This window comes from Notamacropus eugenii, chromosome 3 (assembly GCF_028372415.1).
Source record: "Notamacropus eugenii isolate mMacEug1 chromosome 3, mMacEug1.pri_v2, whole genome shotgun sequence".
Classification (NCBI taxonomy): domain Eukaryota; kingdom Metazoa; phylum Chordata; class Mammalia; order Diprotodontia; family Macropodidae; genus Notamacropus; species Notamacropus eugenii.
Genome location: NC_092874.1, coordinates 418908546 through 418935461, shown reverse-complemented (window position 1 = coordinate 418935461; position 26916 = coordinate 418908546). Strand labels below are relative to the sequence as shown.

The window sequence follows — 26916 nt, the reverse complement described above, 5'->3', positions numbered from 1 at the left end:
TATCTTGCTTTTATTTTCTCTACAAATTATATACACACTGGGAAAGATAGATTAAACATGGTTAACTGGGAACTGGAGCCCACAAAAAAAGGAGAAGATTGTTTGGAGAGTTCCTACAATGAACTGAAGTCACCTTTTTTCTGACTGAATGACAGCCCTAAGTATTAAAACAAATTACCCTTTGTTTGTTGACCTGGTGCTATTGATCTCTGAAAAATGTTAAAGAATGGGAGAGTTTCAGGCATGAGGGAGAGCTGGTAAAAACACTACAGTGGTGAGATGGAGGGTCTCATTTGAGGAAAATGAGGACAGTGTCTGTCACCGGATGGCAGAGTACTGGTGTGCATGTGGGTAAGGTATAAGAGAATTGGAAAGGCAAGAAGTTAGGTTTCAAAGGACTTTAAAAATTAAAACTGAAGACTCTGTTGTGGATCTTGTATGTTAGAAACATCAAACTTGTTCCAGAAAGCTGTCACAAAATTCCCAGTTTAGGTAGAACCTGATTAAATATAATTGGAAGGTATTAAACAAAAATGAATGAAAAACAAATCAATATAAATGATGCTAATTTCTTGATTTTTCCAAGTCTATATGTGACCCACAGGGATGTGGGTTTTTTTTTTTTTGAGTATGATAATGGTTGCTAAGCAATAGGGAGCTACTGAAGTCTTTTGAATGCAGGAGGAAGGAAAGGAGGTCATATCTTCATACGTGCACTTTAGGAAAATCTGAATTTGGCATCTGAATTTGGATGACTAAACCCACCTGCAGGCTACTGCAGCAGTCCAGGGGTGAGGCAATTAGGACCTGTAGTAAGGCAGTGGCAATGTCAGAGAAGAGAAGGTAATATATACAAAAGATCTTGAAAAGGTAGAATTGAAAAGGTTGACATTGATAATTTTGGAGAAAACAGTTACAGTTGAATGATGAATTCAGAAACCAGACTGTAAAGAATTAAACTGGAGAGAGGAAAAGAGGTGACAACTAAGTACAGATGGCCATCTTAAGGATCTTAGTCAGAAAAGGAAGAAGCAGTGTACCCAGTCAGCATGGTTTGGTGAATTTTCCCATCTTGTTTGAGTAGGAGCAAGGCAGCAAATTGCTGGAGTAAACCATTCTTGAGGCTTGGCAGACCTATGGGGGGACTGAACATCATGATTGGGATAAAGAACTGATTTGGGGTTGGCAGAAGATGTGGTATGACAAAAGACTGTGATCAGATAAGATTTCAGGGTTCATGAACATAGGAGTTGGGGCTTCCATAAACATGTAAAGGTCTACAGTTTGACTATTCAAATTATTTGGGTGCCCCTAACCCCTCAGTTAGTAAATCTGTTTGGTGTGTGAGATTCTACATGAAATCTCTAGGTACACAGGCCAGGAAATCATCCAAAAGGAAGGGTCCTGTTTTTTGCTTATAAGAAGAATCTAGAATCTTTAAATCATAGTCAAATGATACAGACTTTCATACCTGGGGAAATTATTTTTTAAGGAAATTAGATGTTTCTTTTGAAGTAGTTTGTGGTATTTTGTGATGATTGCTTTGTATCTAAAGGAACTCTCCTCCATGTTGATTTCATATATATATATATATATATATATATATATATATATATATATATATATATATATATATATATATATGTGTGTGTGTGTGTGTGTGTGTATGTGTGTATGCATATATGTATAAAGAATGTCCTATCTTTTGTTTCAATAGTCTTGAATATTTTCTTAGATCAGATGTGAATTGTTATAATTTTTAGTCACCTCTTCCATTCTTTTTTTCTATCTTGGCTTTTATTTTTCACCTCTTCTAAATAGATGACAGTATGAATACTGAAAAACAATGATGAGCTAATATTTATGTAATGTGTTTTAAGGCTGTAAAGTGTTTTACATATATTATCTCATTGGATCACAACAACTCTGTGAGGTAGGTAATATTATCATCCTCATTTTGAGTAGGAATAATTTCATGACTGCTAAGATACATCAAATTCCCTCTTTAAACATGTTTCATAGAAAGGCTTCGGTTTGAATTTTATTTTTTTATATTTATGAACTGCATGACTGTGAGAAAATAAAAAAAAAAACCAACTTCTCTGGACCTCATCTTCCCTAAGCCACATTTTATACATTTAATAGTTATTTTGAATTTGACAACTCCTTCTAGCATTTCCTCATGAATCTTCTTATTGCTACGCAGAAATGCTGTTGATTTTGTAGATCAATTTTGTACAAAGTACCACTTTACTAAAGCTATAAATTTTCTATATTTCTTTCCTGGTTCTCTAGGTTGGGATAAAAAAATCACCCTGTCATCAGTATATAGGGATAATGATGTCTCCTCTTTGTCAATTTTTATGCCATTAATTCCTTTCTCAGCACATAGTTGTCATTTAACTTCTTTGTTTCAAATAACAGTGGACAGAAGAAGCTTTCTTCCTTTATTTCTGAGTTTAATGGAAATATTTCTAGGATTTCCCAATGGTAAGCAATGACAATGCTTAGTTATATACCTAATGTATATAATTAGGTAATAATATATAATATATGCAATATTATATATAATTATATATAACATTATATGGTAATATAAAATATGTAAATCAAGCATTAGCTTTGCTTTTCATTGGGAAACCCTAGAAGCTTTTCCATTCTGTTTATCTAGCTTCTATCTATCTATCTATCTATCTATCTATCTATCTATCTATCTATCTATCTATCTATCTATTTATCTATCTATTATCTATCTCTATATATGTGTATGTATATGTATATGCATATGTATATACATGTGTATATTGATTAATTGTATTGAATTAATAGTAATTTCCAGCATTTTTCCCTCATTAAATTTTGAATGTACACACACATAAATTTTATACTGAAACAACTCTTGTGTACCTATGCTTTTTGGGGGGGATTTTTTGAACACGAATGTTGCACTTCGTAAAAAAAAAAGACAGTTCTGCCTCGATATAATATAATTAGGAGTTTTGTTATTTCCAGATGCTTAGCTGATACATAGATATAGCCCAATTGTTTGAGATGGTATTTAAGAAGACTGGAATAGGTGAACTTTGCCCCAAATTATCTATAGTTATGAGATAGAGGAAAGATTTTCATTTTGCAGCAATAGTTTTTCACATTCCCCCTTCTCTTGGTTTTCTACCAAACTTAATGAAATGAAGGACGGTCATCCTTAAGCCAGTCTCCAGGGTCAGTTTGATACACCACCCACTGTCTTGAGAACTCTTTTATTCTATGATTCCTATTCAGCTGTCCTCTGTACTGCTGCTATAGAGCCTTCCTCAAATAAATATTTCCTGGATGTAACAATTCCTAGTTATAACTCTGACTTTAGTTCTAAGCAATGAATTAAATTTTTATCAGAAAAAAAATGGTAATTTCCATAGTTGAATCAAAATGAAAATGTTTTCTGGGAGGGGGAATAAAACTGAATAACTTTTATCTGTGATGCAACTGGACTTCACTTGAGTCATATTTTATCAAACTAATGAAATATTCTTATATTTCCCTAAAGCTTCTTTTAAAATTATATTTGTAACTTCACTCCATCATCAACCTTTTGCATATAGTTGAAGACTCTTATTACTGCTTTCAATTTCTTTGCTATTTACTTAATAGCAGGTTTCAGCTGATGTGACCTTTTACTTGATAAAAAAGAAAATAGAGCATCAATAGATTGCTACCATCAATAGGATACAATTAACTAGGTGATGATTTAATGAAAGAATAATGTCAGAAGAACTGTGGCGGGAAAGCTATTTTAAGAATTAGAGACAATTTTATGCAAAAAGTGCATGCAGAAGGTAGTGATTTCATTAGCATGTGCTTAGCAGTTGACAGTAGTGTCTTTGATTTTCTCCTCTTTTCTATAATTTTATGCTTAAATGATCATTGAGGTAAATGATGTGGAAGAAAAAAGAATTTCTATTGTTTCTGGAATTGCAAGTCAGTGCTGGGATGGTTGTAGCAATCCTCAGTCAGCTACTTAACTTCTGCAGACACTGTAGTCACCACATATTGAGCTTGATGACCCCTATTAAATCTAGTCTAATCTTCCACCCAACTCAACTCCTGCTTCATTCTATGTAATGTGAAAGAACAGCTGACAAGTTCATTATTGCTTTGCCTATTACTGCTTTATAGTTTGGATTTGAATATTTAAAACAGCACTTTTGATACGACGAGGTGGAAAATGTTACCTTATTGTTATGAATGAGACTCTGAATGGGCTGTCTATGCCATTTCATCCTTTTGAATTCTTAAATTTGCCAGCTCAGTTTATGGAATTCTGTGATTGATAAAGCCACAACTTTGTACCATTTATTCTGAAATCTTCATTGCTCCAACATTGATTAAGAGGACGACAGACTGGAAGGAGGAGTTGAAACTTGAAATCAATTCTTACTGGCTCTAAAACAGGCTGTTTATCCATGAAGCAATGCTGTCTTTCAGAAAGTAGACCTACTGTATTAGAAAACTCGGCTGCCAAAAATTTTTGCCTGATAAATATTTCCCCAATAATTTTAACTATGGTTACTTTGTATAAAAACTTTTTCATAATCAGTACTCTCCATTTTATCATTTGTGAGTAATTAATCAGTTGATAATGAACAGCTAGTACAAACACATTGATATTGGACATGGTAGCGCTATGAGTGGAGAGGAGGGGAGATAAAGTAGAGACAGAAATGACAAGACTTGGCAAATAAATTGGATAAAAAAATTCTACAGATGGACTTAAAATACCAATGAGGGGTAACTTTTTTCTTGAAGCGGCCTTTGAGACTCAACATAAGACTTACAACTTTCCTGAATAAAAAACAAGTAAACAAAAAACAAACACTATACTAACCATATCTCCTACCAGGCTACCTATTCAAAGACCCTTAGTTTTCTAGTCACCTACTGTATGCTATATTGGTTAGATTAGAAACTCTATCAAGGAGGACTATTTAACTTTTGTCTTTGAATACTTCTCACATAGCATCAGAGGGTTCCAATACTATTCTGATGATATGAAGAGATAGAAAAGCTTCCAGTATATTAGCAAACATTTGGGAGAATATGGACAAGAGTCCAACATGATGGAAAGGTCACAAATGGGTATTGATGCAGATAATGGAAAGGAATACTTCAATCTGGGAGAATAGTGTTCTTAGTGCCTAGCACTGAAATCTACTCATGATTTAAATGTTTGTTTTTTAAAATTATTTTCCATTGTGTGATTACTCAACTGAAGTAATAATGAGCAAGAGGCTAGTACTCAGATAGACTGTGTTCAATTATGAAACTTGTTAGTCATGTGACCTTGGACAAATCACTTTACTTCTCACCTCATACTTCTCTATGTGTAAAAGACAGAAAATAATGCTTGAGAATTTTTTAAGGTTTGACTCCAAGAATTGTTACTTAGAATCACAGGTTTAGAATTCTAAGGGACTTTAAAGATAATCTAATTATACCCCACCATTTAAGATATGACAATAATGATTTATGATCAGTGCCTGGTCCTATTCAGTAATAAAGACCAGGTGTGTGATAGTAATCAAGTACTCATCCTATCTGTCATGTACACTGCTCAATATGAGGAGTTTCTCGAGGGTATGAATTACAATGTCTGGAATCTCAGTTTTAGTAGCCCCTGCTGTGACTTCTGTCCCTACCTTTCCATAAGCAATATCTGAGATTCTTCTATTTGTCTAGAAGCTGGTGTTCATAACCCAGTCAGAACATGACTTACCATCTCCACCACGCTAAGAAACCCCTGTGTTTCCTTGTTCATTTATAAAACATATTGTATCAAAGATCTATCAGAATATTAAAAAAAATAATTCAGAACAAAATAACAGGAGTGAACTCAGACCAAATTCTCTCCCTCTGTGATCTTTCTTAGATCATAGTCATCAAATCCTCAGTGACGAGGTCAGTTTCCTTGCAGTAGCCCCAAGCAGGAAACTGACAAGATATTTGCCTACAGCTTTATTTATTGGTTTTCACTTTCCCTCTCACAGCCCACCTTCAGTGGATCCTTGTCCATTTAATTGAGGTGAGAAGCATGAACTTCTTGGTCATAAGTCAGTTTCACTGGCAGGACTGTATCTGTCTCAGGGACACAACTGCAATGTGTTATTGTTACTATTTTTGTCTTTACTCGGGGAAAATGTTTAGGGGGATTCTTGTCACTCATAAGGAAGAGACAGTCTGGGCATCTTCATATCTTCTGTATGTTGATAGAGAGGCAGTATAATAGTTTCAGTTAGCAAGGTGCTAATATTTTTCTTCTTTCACCTTCAAAAGCCCACTACTGTCCAAAATCTGAAGTCACCGTCCTTCTGTCTGCAATCCATCATGGAAAAGATACTCTTTGCATGCAAACTGAAAATACAAAGCTAAGACAAAATGTATCAGCAAAGGTGTATGTTTTTCTCTTACTTTCAATGAGACAATAGACAGAGACTAGACTTCATCAGGGTCATTGGAGTAGTTAGAATTCATATACATGGAAGCAATCTGGGGCTAAATTTTTCTACTTTACTATTCTAGGTCATAGAGTCCTCATGCATTAGTCACAGAGTAATGGGGTTTGGTAGTTCCCAGGTCTCTGTTTCACTTCTTATGCCTTAGCTTTCCTCAGAAAATTGAGAGCCTAAAACTTCTAATGCTAAGTTTTAAAATATGCAAAAAGCTTCAGAGTTGCTTAGCTGGTAGATCTTAAAATATAAAAGCAATAAAAACCCCTTTCCCCCCTCCACATGTGAACACTGTGGCAATGAGTATTTCCTATATCCACCCCATTTTCAATCCCTACTAGATGTAAATTGTCATATCTTTTGGGGATTTTTCTATCACTGTGAAATGCTTAGAGAAATGGAAATGATAGAACAGAGACCGTCAGTAGAATAACATAACTTTACAGGTTCTTTTCCAGGAACTCTGTGATTCAGCGACACCAGCTCATTGTTCCTCAACAACATACTTCATCTCATACTTCATCTCCTGACTCCTAATATCTTTACTGGCTGTTTCCCATACCTACCATTATCTCTGCCTCCTGGCTTTCCAGATAAAATCCTTTCAGCTTCTAGATACTTTTCCTGATGTCCCTCAATAATGGTCTCTTTCTCCTGTTAATTATACCCAATTTATTCTGAGTAGATATTGTGTGCATGTGAATATTTACATGTTGTTTCCTCCATCAGACTGAGTTTCTTGAGAGTAGAGATATCTTTATATTTTCTTTGTGTCACCATAGTAGACATTTAATAAATACTTCTGAAATGACCTGCATAGCGGTATTTGTATAAGATTTCTTTTGTTCAGATCAATTTTAATTTTTTTTTAATATTAAGACTGAAGTTCTTCCAAGTCTATGATTTGGAATAGCGAAAAAAAATGTGCCATATAGAGATTTTAAACTCTTTCTCTTAACCTTAAAGCATCATATAAATATCGATTGTTTTCATCGTTTCATTCCATCTTAATTTTTTTGAATAGGGCTTATTACAATGCTTGGCACATAGTAGGTGCTTAATAAATGTTTATTGATTTATGGACTATTGAATACCCTGATCATATGTTCTATGGAGGAACTTAATATTTTATCAACATTGTCGTAAAAGTCAGACATCTTCATGTGATCTATTCATGATCTTAAATTTTGAATTTTTTTCTGAGAGATGGATATGATTTTTCCAATTTATTGAGATGCTCTCATTTCCTTGAGTATTCTATTAAATTAGAACTTTGTTGCGCTCCTACCATTGTTTTTGATCTTTGGCCAATCAAGGACTGTTGTTGGGGAGGTTTTTATACAAAATCCTCCATAAAGCCAGTTTAGATTCTTCCCTACTTCTTAAGAAACAAATTTCTCACACCTTACACTGTCATAGGATTTTTCTTGGATCTCTCTTTATTTACCTTATTTTTCCTAGCATCACTGTCATATCCATGTATGTTACTCCCTTCTCCTTAGCCCCATTAGGGCATATCATATCTATTTTTGTCTTTGCTGCTTGATTAAGAGATCTGATTTATTGTTTATTATTTCTTCCATTCTCATTAATTATTGTCTTGTATCTCTTTTGCCCTTTGTAGGTAAGTTCCTCAAAAAGACAACATACAATAGGTGTTTTGACTTTTTCTCATCTCATTGCCTTCTTAAGAAGTAACATTCTGGCTTCCAATTTTATCATTCCAAAGAAAAACCTATTCTCTTAAAAATTACTGATGATCCTTAGTTGATAAATCTAGTGAATTTTTTCTCCAGCCTTACTCCCTTTGACCTCTCTGCAGTCTTTCACACTATTAATACTCTCTCTTAGATACTCTCTAGGTTTTTTAGGACACCACTCTCCCTTGGCTCTCTTGCTAAGTAGTTGGCCAGTCTTTTCTCTTTTGCTCTATCTTCTCCAAAATCATATCCTTTAAACATAAGTGTCCCTTAGTGTCAGGTCATGGACTCTCTTCTCTTCTCCTAATATAATACTTGGAGATCTCATTAATTTTCCCCTTTTTGATTTCCATCTCTTTGCTAGTGATTTCAAATCTACCTATTCTACCCTAAAGTTTCTGCTGATCTCTGAGCTTGTATGTCCAATTGCCTTTTAGTCACCTTGAATTGGATGTCTGGTCAAGATCATAAGCTGAATAGAACTTGTCATCTTTCCCCTTAAGCCATTTCCTCCTACTTTCCACTTTATTGTACAGGACAACACCATCCTCTCAGTCCTTTATTCTCACTTCTTAGGAGATATTCTGGATTCATCACTATCTTTCAACCTACTTTCCATATTCATTCTTCTGCCAATGCCTGTTACTTTTGCAACATCTCTTGAATATGCTTCTTTCTGTCTTCTGACACTTTGACCACATTAGTGCAGGCCCTCATCACTTCACTTTAATGAGGTAAAGAAAAGAAAGACATCAGGCTGGGAGGGAAACAGCAACAGTTACTATTGATAATCACTCTTAAACTAGGAAGATCCAGAAGAGAGCCCTTAGGCAGGGGCCCAGTGGTGTCCCAGCTTGAGAGTGCAGTAAGTTTAAGAGCACAAGAAAGGGAAGGCAAGAGAAGGAAAGGGAAGGGAAGAGAAGGGAAGGGAAGGGAAGGGATGGAAAGAGAAGGGAAAGGAACAGGAAGAGGAGGGAAGGGAGAGGAAGGAAAGGGAAGGGATGGAAATGGAAGGAATGGAAAGGGAAGGGAAAGGAACAGGAAGAGAAGGGAAGGGAGAGGAAGGGAAGGGAAGGGAAAGGAAGGGAAGGGAAGGGAAAGGAAAGAATCTAGCCAGTCTTCTTAAACAGACCTACTCAATGAATGGGCATTACCTCACCCTAAGCGAGTACCTACATAGACCTTGGCCTAAAGGGTCCATGTTCTCCCAGTGCATCCTGGGTCATCTTCAATCATCCTGATGCATATCTGGTCACCATATTCATATGGCTCTGGAAGAGAAGTGAGGCTGGTGACCTGCACAGACCTCCCTCACTCAAAACAAGTTCAAGTGCAAGTCGTGTCATCATTCTACTGATGGCATGGTCTTCTTTGGCAGCAAAAGATGAACACAACATCAACTCACACCTTGATCATTGCAATATTTTTCTAGTGGGTCCACTTGCCTTGACTCTCCCCACTCCATTCTCTGTTCCGTTCAGTCACTAAAATGATTTTCCTAAAGTGCAGGTCCAATTATATCCACCCCCCCTCCACTCAATAAACTCCAATGACTTCATGTTGCGTTCAGGATCAAATACAAAATGTTCTTTTTGGCATTCAGAACCCTTCATAACCTCACCCCCTCCAGTCTTCTTACACTTTGCTCCCATATATGTACTCCTTGATCCAGTGATACTGGCCTCTTGGCTGTTCCACCAACAAGATACCCCATCTCTAGCCTCCAGGCCTTTTCTCTGTCTGTTTCCCAAGCCTAGGGTGCTTCTCCCCTTCTACAATATACCTCCTCCAACCCCACTTAATTATCTTTTCTTCCTTTTCTTAATTATTTCCTACTTATCCAGAATACGTTTTGTTTGTATATGTGTAGATGTAAGTTCCTTGAGGACAGAAACTACCTTTTGCCTCTTTCTGGGCCACAGTCACTTAGCTTATTGCTTGACACATAGTAATTGTTTAATAAATGTTTACTCGTTAAGTTCTTGATTATATTGTCTGGAAAAAAACCAAAAACTTTAAGATGACATGGGATTTAACCATACAATAGAAACACAGATGGTAAAGTTTGGTTAACTGAAAATGCTTTAGTTTGAGGAGATGTCTGTTCTTAATTCCACTGAGTTCATCTTTAGTAATAAATGGAATAATAGAAGGTGAAGTGAAGAAAATCTATTGTCCTCAATAAGAACCATAACCTTTTCATGCACCTATTTATTCCTTCCCAGAATACCTTTTTTGCCAGTGTGTAGGCCTAGAATCTGAGTCATCCAATGACAAGATCTCAACCTGCCTCAGAACTTGTCTGTGACAAGAAACATGGACAATAATGATGTGTCTTCTATAAGCTTTGCCCAGGTGTTTTAAACTAATGTATGGTATGCTTCATAAGGAATGTGCTTGGAAACATTGAGAGAGTTTCTCATTTTCTCTTTTTTAAGCAATTAGACAAGATATGGTGTGGTTGAATGACTAAAGCACTGGAAGGCAATTAACACATATTGAGAAAGCAAATGAAGGCAGGCTTTATTAACAAAACTTATAAATAAGGAAGTAATCTAAGTATGGCCAATTTAACTTAAATAACATCTACAAGTCAAAATATTCCAATGCAAACATTCTCCAAATAGTGGTCCGGAAAAGGGAAAGGAAATGAATTATTTTGAAGACCCTGAAAAGACCTCAATATTTTTTTGGATTCTCTTATAGTATCACAGATTCTTTTTTAAATTTACTTTTTAAAAGAACGAGATAAAAGAGACCTTAGAGATCATCCATCTCAATCCCTTTACTTTAGATATGAGCAAAATGAGATCCAAGGCAGGGAAGGGATTGACTGAAGATCATAGAAACAGTAAATAAAAAATCCAGGATCACAACCCAGGTCTCCTAACTCTAAGATTTTAGGATCTTAGATCTGTAGTGAAAAAAACCACAGATTATCTAGTTCAATGCCTTCATTTTTATAGATGAGGAAACAGAGGCCCAGAGAAGTGAGACGATTTGCTCATGGTTATTTAATAACTCCTTTAAAATAAGTTCTTGTTCTAACAAAGTGATTTTTTTTCCCCTCCATAATGCAACATGTCTCCAAGTGACGAGATTTTGCGTTAATATGTGAAGAGGAACTATAAGTGATGTGTGTGATAATGACAGCCACAATCCTTTTATAATACATTTGTTTAATTTCAATTCAATAGTCACTTATTTAACACCTACTATACTCAGGACGCTAGATAATATTTCAATCTCCAGGCCTGCAAGAGAGTAAAGAACAGGAAAACTAAGAATCAAACTTCATGGTGCAAATGATTTGTATATTAAACAAAACCTACATATCTTCTGTTTTTATTTTTCATTGAATTTTTAATGAGCAAAAATCTACTTTCTGTCTTTTTCACCCAATCTCATTAGGACAACAAAACAAAAATAAAACTCTTGTAAAAACATGCAGTCATAACCAGTTATCTCATTGTCTTTGTTGAAGAAAAATAACAATAAGACATGCATATTTTTCATTGCTGTACATCAGTCATATGTATACATACGTATTTATGCATATGTATAAAATTGTTTAATTTCTAAATACTTTCTAGTTAGTAAAGACACTGAAACAATGAAGTGTGTTTAGAGCAAAGAAACTAGAAAGATAGAGGGTCGTTTTAGTTAATTCCTGTGAGATCAGTTGAAGACAACAAGACTGTTTAACATGGGACGGAAAGAAATCTAAAGACACTTTAGCTCTAGTGTATCTGGAGACACATTAGCTGCCTGTCATATGAAAGAGAATTGTTCTGTTGGACCCTGGAAGTAAGGAGTAGGAGCAACGTGTACAAGTTGCAAAGAGTCTGATTTAGGCTTGATGTCAGGAAAAACTTTCTAAAAAGTCGTGTTTTCACAAAGTGGAAAGTTATCTCAAGAAGTGACCATTTCCCTCTCACTGGAGGGCTTCAAACAAAGGATGAAGACTCATCAGAAAAATTATAGAGGGGATTCTTCTATGGACACAGTTTGAATGAGGTGTCTACTGAGGTGTTTTCTGGTGCTAAAATTCTGTAATTCTCTGAGTAATGCTTTTATTTTCAATTACACAAAAAAAGCAATCTAGGTTATCTACAATTCTGGATCCTGCTGACTGTGGCCAAGAACTCCTGCAGCTTTGTCATTCACTCAAAGGCCATGACTGCCACAAAGTTTATGTCCAATTAACTTGGGGTTATGATTCTGGTGTGGAGGAGGCCATTACATTAGCATATGAAAGCACTGAATTGCAATGGACAAGCTGTGAGCTGGTGGGAGGCCAGGCCAATGAGTCTAGGTCAGTTTGTTACAACATTAGATGCCCATACCTTGAAGCATTCTCGATGCAGTATTTTTCAAAATGGCCTACAAAATGATCAGTAATGTATTCTCTCAAAACATATTAATATATTACAAATCAAAGATCTATGATTTCTTCAGTATAGGGAACTTCCTGTACAGGAGCCAAGTCCAACAATATAGACTTAAACACATCTATTCAGAGAGTAATAGATTTTGAGCTGGAATGAACCGTAGAAACGATCTTCTCCAATCTGTTCATGTTACAGATGAGTAAATTGAGGCCAGATCATTTAAATAACTTATATAAACTCACATAAGTAGCAACAAAATGAGGACTGGAATTTGAATTCTCTGAGTCTAGTTTCAAGGCCCTTTCTCCTGAATTATACCTTCTCTCTTAGTAGACCCTATCCTGTTGCCTCCACACACCCCCAACCCCCCATAAAGTTACCTAGGAAATTTGCTCATGATCACACAAGTCCTAAATGTCAGAGACGATGGAATCTGAACAAAGATTTCTTGAGTCTTAAATACAGTACTTTATTCACTATACCATGATACCTTTGTACAGTGTGGACACTGGCAATATTTTTTTCTGGCAAGAATTAGTTATTTTCTCACATTAAAATACATATTACATTTGTTTTATGACAAAAAGCATCATTATTTTCCTATTAGTTCTGGTGAAGTTTTCTTTTAATAGGTATAGCAGATGTCAGTAATCCATGGGAGTCTCCCAAAGAAGTCTTGGAGAAATGAATGTGGAATTCATGGATTTGCATCTAAGCTCTTCCCTTCATGTCTTTTGTGTCCTTAGGCAAGTCATTTAACCACTACAGGCTTCAATTTCTGTATCTGTAAATTGAAGTTGCTACACTAGATGACTTCTGTGTATCCTTTCAGATTAGATCTATGATCCTATAGGCATCCAGAATTTGGCTGAAAAGACTTTAAGAATTGAGTCATCTCCTTATTTTATGACATAGAATTATATTTCCTCCTTGTCTACTATTGTAGTGAGTTATTTTGGAATATATTCATGAAAACTATTAGACTGGCAGCCTTTTCTGACACTTCATCACCATTGCTCTATACTTTTGATCTTCACTTTCTATATATATAGTCTTTTCTTATCTGTGTATATGTTGTCATTCATTCCCAAAAATTTTATGGGCAAAAATTGTATTTATTTTATTTTTCTATTTCTAAAACTTAAAACATTATCTTGCATATAGCAGACACTTAATAAGCCCTGATTAAACTTTGTTAGTGTGAAACAAACACGACCAAGGTCACATATTTTATAGCCTTAGTATCACGGTGAACCAGATGTGTTTATGAAGTCAAATTATTTACTCTCTCTAGACCTCAGTTTTTCAACTTGTTAAATATGGAGCGAAATGTGGCAGATGATCCTCCAAGTCCCAGCCCCACTTTACAATACTGTGATCTATTAAAAGTAAATAGGATATGGACATAATTCAATTCAATTCAATAAACAAAACAAAACAAAACAAAAAAAGCAAAAAAAATTTTCAATAATCCCTGATCTAGGTGAAGGAATGAAATCCTAAATTCAATAGATCCTATCTAGGACCATTCTTTTCATAAATTAATTTCATTATAATTTACACATTTTGCTAGTCCCACAAAAATAAATGTCATATAGAACCTTGATAGACAAGTTGTTTGTACAGTGGCATAGCATTTCACTAATAATAGTTCTTTCATTTTCCCTCTTATTTTGATGCCTGTCACAGACTGATAAATTTCCCTTTTAAAATTTTTAGATATATGGAAGATGCTTCTGGAGTTTCATTTTTAATGTGCACTTTTTATTTGATGCATATTCTTTTAACAGCAATGTATTTCCCATTCATATCAGTAATGGATGTGGGGACAGAGGGCATAATATGCCTAATAACAGAAGAAATGAAAGAGGCCTGAATTGTTGTCATTTTAGTGAGACATTTTAAAAAGTTATTTTTCGGTATAAACAGAAGCCCTCTATGAATGTATGTATGCATATACATGATCACTAAGGTCCAAAGAATTTCATGATTTCTTCCATTCTATATTAAAATGGTGATAGATAAAGAGGAGCAACAAGGGAACAGACAGATATAATTCTAATCCAGCAGCCTCTTTACTAAGGGAGCAGAATACCCAACTTCATCGCCCCTTTTCCAGTTGTAATCAAAGTCTCTGTTGGAGAGGGATGGGTAAAATTATGAAGAAATCTATCAAAGTGTCACCATGACTTGCATTTAGATAACCCATGTGGAAATATATAACCTATAAAGGATTCATAATCTACACTCTGACCCAGAAAGATCCTTCCCATTTGTTGTGGCTGACACTATTGGGAGCCAGGAAGAGTCTATGCGAAAGACAATGAGAGGGAAGGTAAGCCTATCTGGCTGCAAGAGCTAGTGGGTCATTTTTTTTTTTTCATAATGTATTACTCTTTTCTCTTTACTTTGATGATTCTCACTAAAAGGGTAATGAGTTCTCCATTAGACTGAGTGTTTATTTTGACACAAAGAGGAGGCTAAGGCCCCTCATATTACACAGTGATAATTAACCCCCTCCATCACTCTTTCCATCCCACTTCAGCAATCAAACAACCATATATAACATTGCTTTTATATTGACAGTTAGGTGATACAGTGTATATTTTGCTGGACATAGAAAGACCTGTAATCAAATATTATCTCAGACATTTGATCATGAGCAAGTCACTTGATCTCTCAGTCTCAGTTTACTCATCAGTGAAATGAAGGCAATAACATCTACATTGTTGTGAGGATCTAAGAAGATCACAGATGTAAAACACTTGACAAATCTTGAAGTGCTAAATCAATTACAGTTACTATTAGTTAGTATTACCATTTATCTAGGATTTGTTAGTAAACATGGAGAAGAAATACACCAAATGAGAAATACACCAAAATATCAAAACCTTTTTATAATTCAAGTGCAATAGTAATGATAACTTCACATTTGAAAAGATCTTATGATATACAAAGAACACTTAAAGTTTAATTTTATTACATTTGGATAATCTGGCTCTTAGTAGGAAGTCTTTGCAGTGTAACCCTTAATAAAGACCATGTCTTAAAATTAATCTATCCTTTTTCTATTTCAAAACCTAGAGATTTCCACTATGTGTTAGCTGTTCCATTGTATAACAATCTATTAAAATAATTACTAGGGTGTTGATGACCAACAATGACTTCCTGAATCAATGTTTTAGAAACATTTAAATGTGAATTCTGAAATATGTAAAGCTTTAACCCCAATTTTGTCTTTAATGTGCCCCAAATTGAGTACTGCCCTCCTCTGTTTTCCTCACATAAAGTATCAACATTGGTCATGATCTAATTAACTGTGTTTCATCAAGTCACCTCTGGCATCTTCCCCTCAAAGTGCCACTTATAAGTAATATTGTTACTTGCAACCACTTAACATAATAGTTGAGAAGGCAGCTCTTCTATACTTGATCACTTTTCCTGAGGTGTTTGGTCGAACACATCTATACATGAAACCAGAAACATAATTATCTTTATTTCTTTTCCTCTTCCTTTTCAGTTCTCTTGTGTTTTTCTTCTTGGCTAGCATATATTTTCATGTTCTTACTTTCCCACAGCAATTCCATTATTCCCCTCATTTGTTTCTTTTCTTATACTAGCAAAATATAGTTAGTCTCCAATGACACAGGGGAGGGAGGAATTAGGAAGTTTAGTTAAAGATGAGAGTTATTCCCTAACATAGCCTTGTAACTTTCTAATCCACTGGGATCATCACTTTATGGCCATTCATAGATTGTCTTATTCAGGCTACTGATTCCAGTTGAGTGTATAAGAGAGACTTCATAGAGAGGCCAAAGGACATAAGCCCCACCAGCAGAAATACCAGGGCATCAAGAGGATGAGGCATGTGCTGGATAGGCTGTCACTTAGGTAGAGGAGAGAATAAGGTGTTGTCAGTTAGTGTAGGGAAGAACTCATTTAGGTTTCTCTCACGGGATAAAATGAAGGGAAACTTTCCAACTCCTGTGACCATAGGATGGTGGATTAAACCTATTCTCTATTGCTCACTATTAGAAAAAAGAGGATTTATTTTTAATAAAACAATTACTACTCCTTTCTTAAAATATGAAAGCAAAAAGCCCAACAAGGTAACAACTTTATGAATTAACTTTGGAGAATATTAGTCATTAATATGTTATTCAGTATAGAGTCAGCTAGGCAGAGCAGTTGATAGAGCACTGAATATGGCATCAGAAAAACTCAAGTAACTGTGTGACCATGAAAAAGTCATTTGATTTCTACTGTCTCAGTTTTCTTATCTGTAAAATCAAGATATTAATAGTACCTTCTTCTAGTGTGGGTATGAGGATAAATTGAGATAATATTTGTAAAGTACTTTACAAACCTTTAAGTCCTATGTAAATGTTAGTGTATTAACATTAATTATTAATATCTCCTCTATACCAGCAACCTCCCACATTCCACCAAGGTGCATAATACAACCCAACAGTTTGTGCTCCACTCAATAACTGACTTCTTGCCACAAATTCCTGGAATGCACTCACTCCCTCTAGTTTTCGACAAAGGTCCTCTTGTAACAAGGAGTGGATCTCAATGCACCTTAGAAAGGGTTGCACTGAAGTGGGAATGGAATGCACTTTGCCAGGAGTTTCCTTATGTCAGGGAACCCAAGATGACTGAAAATCTTCCCACAACACCCATACTGCTCTTTCTTCAAGTTTACCAAAAATTCCCAGACACTGACTTAACTTGGCCATGATTTAAAGGAAAGAGGGAACTAAAGTGAAGCCAGAAGGTGGGGTTAAACCTGGTCTGAAAAAAAATGGATTGACATCTACTTAGGGCCATTCCTATCAACACAGAAGTTATTTGGGCTAAGAATGGTTGCTAGTCAAAAGTGAATTTTCCAGTTCAAATGAAGGCTGAGCCTGCTTTGAAGTCTCAGGTGGTAAATTTGCTGTAATATTTAGCAGTCAGAAAGTGATAGCAGAAATATAAGTAAAGAAGCCTAAAATCATTAATGATCTTAGGCAGAAGAAAATTCAGCTAAAAACCCAAAGCACAAGCAGAGTGAGGGAAGCATAATTAATTATTTTTCTTCACTAATTTCTAACTAGGTGATTAATTATTTCTAAGAAAAAAAGTGTTGACAGCATCCTCTCACTGATGGTGCCCTGGTCAAAGCCCTGATCACTTTGCCCTAGTTACAACTCTGTAAGAGAATGTATTGTAAGAGAAAATCAGACCACACTGATTATGTTTTTCACTATTAAAGAATTTAGAAATATCTCATATATTTGTTGCTTTTAGGCATAAAATTCAACATATGTATTTCCTTTCACCAAGGATACAAATAATAAAGTATGAGAGATGCTGGTTTAGAAATAGACTCAGAAATAACAATTTCTGAATAAAACAATTTGTTAAAAGAGTAGTCAGGCATCAAGGTCACAACAAAAGAAAAATAATAACCTACAACAAAACACCTTTGAGAAAAGCACAGGCTTCAGTGGTGTGCAAATTACCTTAAATCTGAAAGCTTACATCTTAACATTCATGGCCATGATTGTTTTTATGTTATGGTTGATAGAATTTTTGGCTCTAGGTTTGTTCTGTTATTATGTTCTCTAACAGAGAGACTCTAAGTTGAAGGAAGAGTTAAGTGCAAATAGAAATTTTCCGATCTTGGAAAGTACTTGGTGAGCACATATTAAACCAAATATTCCCTTCAGAATTATAGTAGATAATAAGGGGAATAGGTCAGATTATTCTTATCTGTAAATGAGCCACCTGCAAGGTTTCATTGAAAACAATTATATGGAAGAACCCCTTCCCTACTTATTTTCCCCCTCGATCATCTTTCATGTGAATAAATTCTAATTCAAATCACGATTGATATTATAAATTGGAACATAAAAGGTGGAAGACCAAGCTTGAAATCAAAAAGACTTGAGTTCAAGTCATGACACATAATAACCTTAAGACCACGAGCACTTTACATGGTCTCCCTATGTTCTAGGAAATTCTATCTCTAAATTACCAAAACCACCACCAAGCCAAAAGGTGTTGCACAACCATAAAACTACAGATCCAAGCCAAAACAAAACCAAATAAAAATCCAGAAAAATGTAACTATGGATTAAATATATACAAATAATGATGAAAACATGCTGTTATTGTTCATATTTCCTTTAGCCTTCATTGCAATCCTATCACTTAGGCATACCAAATATATTCATCCTAATTTAAAGAAAGTAAGACTCAGAAGAATGTGTGACTTAACCAATATCACGTGGATCTGAGGATCCAGATACAAGGTTTTATTTTGCTTATAAATCTGAGCATTTTCCACTTCATTATGATGCAGTAGACCATAAATATGATAAATCTTTATGCACCAGGATAATTTCATTTCAAACCACCATCAAAACAACAAAGCACTACCATATTTGATTCTGAAATATACAATCCCTACAATTGGTAGCCCATTCAAAATAAGAACTCAATATATTTTTTAAAATGTATCTATTTGCGTATGAATTATTGAAAAATATTGCATGAGATTGTCATAAAATACATTGACACTTATTTTTACATTAAAAGAGCAGCATTGTATTCATTTATGTGATTATTATTCTGTCACTTTCACTGTCTTTTCATTCTATGAATTGAATTATAAGTCACATTTAAACTTTATAACAACTCAGATTGGTAGAAAATTTTGGGATTTTGGTTTAGGATCTGGATCTGTATGGCATCACAGAAGTCACCTGGTCTTACTCTCTCTTTACAGAGATGAAAACTGAGGTTTAGGTATGAGACAACTCCAAAAAACTCATGATGAATAACACTCTCCACATCCAGAAAAAGAACTAAGAATCTGAATGTAGATAGAAGCATACAATTTTCACACTTTTTTGTTTTGTTTTGTTTTGTTTTCTCATGGTTTTTCCCATTCATTTTAATTCTCCTTTACAACATGGCTAATGTGAAAATATGCTTAATAATAATGTATATGTAGAGTATGTATCAGATTGCAGTTCATTTTGGGGGAGCAAGGTAGAGAAAATTTAAAAGACAAAAACTTATGGAAGTGAATGTTAAAAACTAAAATTAAATAAATTAATTTACAGAAGAAAAAGACCCTCAGGTTTAGCAAAGTTCTAAGAACTTTCCCAGAATCATTATTCTTTTGTGAAATATTTCTTTTAAAAACCATAGACTATTCCTATAGTCATAAAGTGTTAAAACAAATGAAATATTCTGTCACTGATTAATTTTATTTACCATGTCACCAATTAGTCTGGATAAGAAAACAACATATTCAGTGGTAGATAACATCATTTCAGTGCTCCTCTATTAAATAGTCACTACTTCAGGCTCTGCTAGTTCTGCCTACATCTGTTCCTTTATTCTCTATTGTATGCCATAAAAATTCTGATGCCATTGTCTCCAGACTCCCATGAACAATAGTAATAATAATGAAATGTCAGCATTTACACGTTGCTTAGAGGTTTTCAAAGTGCGTTCCAAATATGATCTCATTTTATTCTCACAACAACTTTGGGAGGTAGGTTTTATTATTATCCCCATTTTATAGATGAAGGGAACTGAGACAAATGGAGGTTGAATGAATAGCCCAAGATGAAAGCTAGTAAGAGTCTGAGGCTGAAATGGATCTCAAGTCTTCCTCCAAGTCCAGTGATTTATCCTTTGAGTCCCCCACCTGACACTATAGGAAGGGTGGCCAGAAAAAGTCTTTAAAATATTATCCCTTATTGGGAGAAAAAAAAAAATAGGTCGGATTTTTTTGAAAGGCCTAGATACTTGTTTGGCCAAGACTTTATGCAACAGAATAAGTTATGTGTTCTTTCCCTCCTTCCTTCCTATTTTCCCTCCTTCCTTCCCATTTTTGTCATTCTTTCCTTTTTTCTGTTTTCTTCCTTCTCTGTTCTTCTTCTTTCTCTTCCCCTTTCATGTCTTCCTTTCATTCTTCCTTCCTTCTTTTCTTTCTTCCCTCTTTGCTCCCTCTTTCCATTCTTTCCCTTTTCCTCTCCTTCCACTTCCTTTTTTTCCCTCATTTCCCTAATTCCCTTATTTTTCCTCATTTCATCACTCCTTCTTTCCCTCCCTCCCTCCTTCCTTCCTTCTAAATTGCATTATAGAATACAAAATAAGGATCAAGGAAACACTTTTTTAGCTTGGTCAGATTTTATTTAGTCCATTATTTATAGGTGTAATTTCAATGCCTATGAAAAAGAAGTTTAAGTTAATGACCTATAAACCCCCCTATACATAAAAATTGGTAAACCTAGGTAATATGGAACAGTATTCTAGCTTTGTAGCTGATGTTGCTGAAATAGGGTATTTTGGCCTTGTTGTTGTTGATTCATCAATTCAGTTACGTCTGACACTTCATGACCCCATGTGCCATAATGTCCATGGGGTTTTCTTGGCAAAGATTTTGAAATAGTTTGCTATTTCCTTCTCCAGTGGACTGAGGTAGAGAGTGATTATTTGGCTTAACCAGAGTCACATAACTGGTAAGTGTCTGAGGCCAGATTTAAGCTCAAGTCTTCCTGACTCTAGGCCTACTGCTTTACCAACTCAACTACCCAGCTGCCTCCTGGAATGTGGGATTATTATTGGGTATAGAAGAGGCATTTTTTTTTTTATTTTTTAGCCTTAATTAATCGATCTTTTTCTTTCTTCTACAGAATTTGCTATTCTAAGCAATCAGCTAACCCTCCTAACAATACAACTTACCTAATCTCCCCTCAAAGTGGAGTAAACAGGTGCATTAAGTCATTTGTGGCCATAGTTATTGCTTTTTGGGTTTTCTTCTTCTTACATATCTGTGTATACTTTTGGTAATGCCTCCAGCCAAAATTAGAATCAGTTTTGCACTGTGATCTTTTTGGATAGTTATACAAGATGTATAAACTTGTGACCAACTTGTGATCAACTGGCAGTGTGGCCTGTAAAACTTCTAAATACAGTCTGGATTAAATTAAACATATTTGGCAAATGTTGAGAAATAAAAAAAATATCATAAATCAAAGATGATATTACTTTGTGTTTTTCTAAGCTAATATATCATCTGCAATGATCTACTTCTATTTGAGTTTTGCACTACTGGATTATACTTCCAAAGAAAATTAACATGTAGACACTTCTGCCCCTATTGTGTATATGTATGGATGTGTGCATGTATGATGAATATATTACTATTACTTGTGTTACTTGTTGATTATAGGACCATCAGAATTCTTCTCACATGGTACAAGAAAGAGAATAAGAGCTGAAAAAAGGCTGCAAGACTTGGCTAAATTGACAAAATATATTTTAATGCGCAGGAATAAGAGGATAACTTTCCTGAGGATCTTAAATACAGCAGTTTTTAGTGGATTGCTAGATAAAAGAATGAGGTTATAAAAGGCAGAGTTAGTGGGTAGTTAGAAAGTAGAGGCAGCAAATAGAGTGTACTATTTCTAGAAACTTATTGGTTAGCTTTAGGAGAGAAATATGATGATAGCTTGAAAGCCTGGGAGGGTTATGGGAAAGAGGTGTTCTGTGTTTTGCTTTCCTCTCAGTGGTAGGTGATGCTGGAGTGTACTTGTAAGCTCAGAGGGGCAAGCCTATAGAGAAGGAGGGGTTGAAGACAAAAGAGTTGAAATGATTGAAGGATCAAGGCCATGGAACAGAGAGGGGATGTTTGTTCAGTGTCCAGTGTAGAGAGGTTGGACTTAGCAAATTGGAGGGCTTTTTTGAGATCAGATAGAAAGATGCTGTAATAAAGGACAAACAGAAATATTTGGTAGGGGATGAGGACAGGATGTATGAAGGAGAGCAGAAAAAAATGGACTCATCATAATGCATAAATTCAACCTTCTCAGTGAGGAAACAGATAATTTCATCTTCTTGGAGAGTGAGGATTGGAGTAGAGCTGAGGGGTGGAGGCCTTTAGGAGAGAGGAGAAAATGTAGAATGAATTATACTGGGGAAAATGGTGAAAAAGTCAAAGACTTTCAGGCAGCAGTCCTCTTGCTGTTAGGTACCATAGATCTGCAAGGTATTTCTTTGGTGGTAGTTTTTGTTCAGCACTATTCTTCAGATTAGTAGCAGGATCAATGAATGCAGTTGGTAAGTTTAGTAGGAAAGTAAGACTAAGGGGACAAGGTCAAGAAGATCAAGAAAAGAAGGCATCCCTTTTTGAAATCTCTGACTGTAGGCTTAGTAATGGCTCACAAAAGCTACCAGCCTGTGGAGGGAGAAAAGTGACACTCAATTAGTGGTAATGGACGGGGAGAACAGTGCTAAATTGAGGAACTTGAAGTAAAGAACAAATTTCAAAAGAAAAAGTAGAAAAAAAGAAGAAAGATAGGAAATTGTGAACTGAGATGGGCAAGTCAGCATTAGGATCATTTAGAAATGATGAATTCCAACATAAGATCACTTCCTTTAAGAAAGTGATCTGAAGAGGCAAATTTCCTGAGCAGCCAGAGTGGTAGATGGGCCAGTCATTCAAACATTGATATTATTTCAATAATGGTGAAAAATGTGAGTCACATTTTAAGATCATGGGGGAAGACAGGGGATCATATGGGATGTCAATAGATAATACAAACAAGAATTTAGCTAGAGTGATAGAATCTAATATTGTCCTGAAAGGTTTTTTTTCAGTCTAGAACTATGATTATTAGTATCAGCAGTTCCCACTATGGAAATGATGTACTGATGTATGCATGTTTGTGTGTGTGTGTGAGTTTGTGTGTGTGTATTTCCTCTCAATGATAGCTGAGATCAGAGCATACTTATAAGTGCAGAGGAAGAAACCTGTAAAGAAGGAATGATTGAAGATGAAAGAAAGTTAAAATGATTGATGGAACAAGGTCGTGGTATAGACAGGAGAGTTAGTACAGTGAGATAGATCTTTAATTCATCATTAACTGAGACTTAGACAGTTGTCTAAGCCACTGAGACATTTAATGATTTGCTCATGGACACATACCAAGACTTACAACTAGGTCTTCCTGCCAAGGCCAACCTGTCATCTTCCTACCTTCAAAATTATGGATTAGAAATGTATCAGGGAAAACTCTAATGACGTTAGAGAAAAGGTATTGAGACTTCAGAAGTTAATTTCTGCTATGTAAAGGAATGCTTGACAATGATAATTGTGCCTCTCCAAATCCTGAAGAAACAATAATGGAGACTGGTAATTGATTTAGTTCTGTCCAAGACATATTCAGAATTCAAAAGTATAAAGAACTTTAACTATTTACAAATAGTTCTTCAAGGTAGTATGAATTATTATGCCCATTTAGCTGGTAAAGAAACTGAGGATTTGAGTTATTTTTCAATTTTTATTTTATACCTTAGAACATGAGGAGAATTCTAACTTCACTGAATGAGCCTTGGTAAAAAAGACTGTAAGCTGTCATTGGAGTCACATTGAAGAAAACTGAGGAGGAGAAGGGAAGAAAAACATAAATTTACATGATACACTTATTATATGTTTTAAAAGAAAAGCAAGATTTACATCATAAATTTACAGTTTCACATGCAATAATCTTTTTAATTATACTGTAATGAAAATAGTTGTTTTACTCCATATATTAAAAAAGAAAATACATTAAAAGAAACAAAAATAGTCATTTTTAAGTATGTGTGGGGAGGCAGAGGGAGATGGTTCATCTGCAACAAATTTGTTGTGATTCTAAAATGTGATACAGATGATTAGTCTGATCTGAGTCCAGTACTTGAAGGATGCATAATTTATTGGTGTGAGTCTTTCAACACGGGTATGACCAATTTGTCTGAGTGATAAACTTCCTTGAACACTGTTGGTCATTGAATGGCACACCATGAGAACTTCAGACCAATAAGAAACCTTAGAAATCATCTAGTAAAGTCTGATAATTTTACAGTGTAGAAACCGTTGTCCAAAGGAATTAAGAGATTTGTCCAAGTCACAGTACGTGGTAAAGACAGGATTTGGATTCATGTCTTTCTGATCTCAAGCCTGATGTCTCATTTATGACACCACACTACACAAATGATTTCAGTTTTCCTTGATATTTATGTTAGCCATCCACTTGCAATGTGACATTTCCCTTCTTTCTCCCCCATCAGGTTTGCCTATGATTAACACAAAATTCTATATAAAGTGATCAGTTTATGACAATAGTGTGAAATATACTCTGGGAAAATAATGACTTTTCAAGAATATGATTCTAATTATTATAGTTTTTCATGGTCTCCCAAGTGCAATCAAGGGAGGTTAGGATTCAAGTAATAGCCAACCATGTATGTTTCTGTATCTAAGAGATAAATGAGATTTTGTGAACTAGAGTGTCTTACCAAGGTATGTTTCTAGCATCACGTAGGATTCCATTTGGAATTTTTATTGGAACTGAAAGTAAATATTGGAAGTTGTGTTACCAAGTTCAAAAGAAATTATACTTCATCCTCTGAACCCTTACCTCCACTTTTTGGAATGTTTGGTTTCATTTTAAACTTCCCTCAGGCACCATTTTCTAGGTGGACCTTTTTCTGACCCACCCGCTACTTGAGACCATTCTCTCCATAGTACAGTATGTTCTTTTAGTGTATATTCTGTATATACTCATATAAGTACAAGGTAGATCTGCTGAAAGCCCTTGAGGTGAGAAACTGTTTACATTTTGCATTTTATCCTCAGTGGTTAGCACAGTACTTCACACATACTAGGTACTTAAAAATGTTTTTTGATTAGTTGTTTATGCTGGGGGAATAAAAGACCTTTCTCCTTCTACAGATCAAAGGAAGTAAATAGAGATCTCCATTCCTAGTGCCTTAAAATGTTCTGGATACCTTCAGGAAATTTAAATTCTTAACACTCCAGGAAATTGATACAAAGAGAGTCAAGGAGATATAAGCAGCTTAAATGCACAGTGAGAAAAAGACCATCTGCCCAGTCACAAGGAAGACTGAGAGAGAAATGCTATGGGAGTTTGAAACTGCTAAGAACTTTTGTACCAATTTCTCTCTTTTAGAGATTGCTGTCTGAATCTCTCCTAATCAACTGTAAAATGAAAGAAACTTATCGAAGGAAATAAGAGAAATTTGAAAGATTATGTGTTAGAATTCTTATCTGTATGTGTGTTTACATATATATGTATGCATGTATGTATGTGTATACATATACATACACACATATTACACATATGTGTGTGTATGTGTATATATACGTATATATGTGTGTGTATATATATATATATATATATATTCTCAATGAGTGGTAGAAGGAGAAAAAATAGACTGGGGAAGGCATGGAGGCAAACTCTCAACATTTCCAAAACCTTAGTGATCAGTGGACTGAATGAAAGGCAGGCAAAACTTCTACCAGCAATCTCATAGAAGATCAGGATGACAGTGATACAATAAGTGATTCCACTCCTTCATAAGTAATTTTTTAGTTCTGTCATTTCATTTCAGTCAAGTTTTATTTCCCCCTCTAGTTCATTTTACAGATGAGGAACTGAGGCAAACAGGATTACCTGAATTGTCCAGGATCACACAGGTAGTAAGTGTCTGAGGCCAGATTTGAACGCAGGAAGATGAGTCTTTCCTTTCTCCAGGTCCAACAGTCTAATTACTGTGCTACCAAGATGCATTTACATAAATAATAAATATGATTAATAAATACGTGTTGACTCGATGACATAAGCTCAACATTATAACCAAAATAGTCTGTAGTCCCTACTTTCAAAGGGCTCACAGCCTAATGGGGAAACAATTACCAAACTCCGTACAAACCAAAATACATTGGATGTCTTATACAAACAGAATAAATTGAGTCTAGTCTCTAAAAGGAAGACACTAAGTTTAAGAAAGAGTGGGAAAGCCTTTGTGCAAGAGGTAAAATATTAGCATGTGTTTTGGTGGAAGCCATAGGAGTAGGAGGCAGAGAGGAGGAAGCAGATATTTTCTAACACTTGGGAAAACCTATGAAAACATTTGGAGTTAGAAAACGGGGTAATGGCATCCATCATTACATTATTGAATTCTGATCATCAGTTAGCTCATCAAGTCTTGACAGTACTGCTAAAGACATGTTACCTCCTTGAATTAAAATTAAAGTTTTTATTATTAACCATATGAGTATAGTCAAACATACAATGATATATAGAGATTAAGTAATATGTAGACATGCAGGTTATATTTTTTTAAAATGTCAAAGAAGACAATGATGTCTCTTTACTCTGCCTTGGTCAGACCATATCTGGCATATCATATTCAGTATGGGGCACAGATGAAGATCAAGCTACATAAAAACTGTTTAAAGAAATGAAAGAC

General features: G+C 35.1%; 1 long non-coding RNA gene across 1 annotated transcript in view; it reads left to right on the top strand.

The window, feature by feature from the left end:
• The window catches only part of LOC140531737 (uncharacterized), a 47444-nt gene extending 23289 nt beyond the window's left edge, over positions 1 to 24155 (top strand). Inside the window, exon 3 of the long non-coding RNA XR_011976417.1 lies at positions 23959 to 24155. This is a non-coding gene — a long non-coding RNA (uncharacterized lncRNA). The remainder of the gene's footprint in view (positions 1 to 23958) is intronic.
• Positions 24156 to 26916: the final 2761 nt, after the last annotated feature.